Genomic DNA, 2,067 nt, shown 5'->3' on the forward strand with positions numbered 1-2,067 from the left:
ACATCTCTAGGCTTCATAAACTGTTTCTCTGGGACCGTACTTAGCTTTTAAAAATTCTGTTAATTCACGCATATTGTTAAAAATTTTTCCTAATATTGATCGGTGTACGTCCCCTTTTAACTTATTCCTAATTGCTCTCACTAATATATTTTCTTATGTTGGCGCGATCATGCTCAAAGCTTCTTCACAACCCTCGACGAAATAAATGAATGGAATGTTTTCTCCATCATAAGTAGGCACTGCATCGAGTGCATCTCTGATTGAAAAATGTACGAAATTATCTTCTGTTAAAAGTCCGATCCTTTGATTATCGATTTGTCCATTTTGCTGTTGTTGTTGTTGCTGCTGCTACTGCTGGAATCATTCGATGATTTGTTGTTGCTCCAGTATTATTCTTCGTAATTCAGCGATATACTGGCTTGATTAGGGTTTTCTGTTGTTGATTCTTGATTTGATCTTGACGGAGGAGGACTTCGCCCTAATTTTGGCATTTACACTTCACTGTTTTCTTCTTTATTGTCACATAAACTTTTAGTGCCACACAAACTTTTAGTGTCCCGCCGCTGTCATCAAATTTTATGTCACGTCTTAGTTTAAAACGTGTTAATGTTGTCTTTTTGGGTCAATTTACCCCAGGATGGACAAGTTTGTGTGATTGTGAGTGAGTAAATGTGTAAATGTATGTGTATTTGTATGTGTGATTTTAGGCGTATAAACTAAAATAATGATTTACTCACTGATTCAGCTTTCGCTTTTTTCCTTTAAAGTTATTTGATTGTTCTTAAACGTTTACTGTTCAATAGTCACAGAGAGACTAAGAAGCTTGGGATCGGACTCAAGAGGTTTGTGGACGAAGGTTAGGGAATATGAGTAAGGTATAACGCGACGCTTAGGAATTAGTCAGAGAATATGTTAGAAAAACAAACTTTTTATCTTTACAATAACTTATTTACGACTTTTAATGTTTTACATTTTGGTAATCCAATTGTTATGTAAATTTTTTTATGTGATGGGTTTTAATTGATTTGCTGAATTGAACTCTTGTTCTGAGTGATTGACTTGAAGATTCAACTAAAGCTTTTTAGCTCTTAAGAGCTAAAAACTGAACTGAGACTGAACTAAAACCTTAACCGTGTGGGCAGTCGCACCCATTTTTATAGGCAGGTGGCGAGATACCCCCGGAGAAAGATGCTTCTCACAATATGTGAGCAATAATCAATGATTAGATTTTGATACTTTTTAATCAATCTATTGTTCATTGACCACCTAAGACATTTATCGCATTTCTGGTGGTAACAGGAGGTGCACTTGGTCGAATTGAAGAGAAGTTACGTAACATGAGTAACAATAGAACAGCAATGGATATAATATACTGACATTGAAGCAAATTCTTTATTCACGCATGCGCGTTACAATATGAATAACACAATTAAAAGTTACATACAAGTAAGATACATAGGTATTTATGATACATATTGGTCGCAAAGATGATGTTCATGAAAGAAATGTGCCGCACAAAGTGATTTCTTAAACTAAGAACAAATAATTATCGCAGTTTGGCCGCAAATATTACATGTTAATTTTGTATTAGTTTGGAAACAGAATTGTAGAGGTGTCTGAAACTCTGTCGGTTTATTTTATATATACTTACTTTTAAACCATACGTATTTAAACAAATTTTGAAACTTTGGCAATGAAAATTTGTTATGTGTTAATAATTGCAATTTCAAAATATTATTTCTAGTATGGAGATCTATTGCAAGATCTAACAACATAACCATGTCAGAAAAATTTAATAAAATTTAATAAAATTTTTCCATAATCGGAATCCGTATACATTTAATGATTATATTTGTCCCGTTGTGTCAGCCGGAATACTTAAAAATAGAATGTTTGTGACATATTCTGTTCTAGTTTCTGTAATTATATTAGGGCAATGACCAGTCCATAAATCTAATAGTAAAACTGATTGTGGTCCAACGTTCGGGAAAAAGACTTCTTTTAACCAAGTTTTTGAAACGATGTTAATTTACTAGATTTTGAAGCCATAGTAAAAATGTTAGACGC

This window comes from Odontomachus brunneus, unplaced genomic scaffold (assembly GCF_010583005.1).
Source record: "Odontomachus brunneus isolate Ranch 3 - 2012 unplaced genomic scaffold, Obru_v1 Obru_scaffold_380, whole genome shotgun sequence".
In the NCBI taxonomy this organism is placed as follows: Eukaryota; Metazoa; Arthropoda; class Insecta; order Hymenoptera; family Formicidae; genus Odontomachus; species Odontomachus brunneus.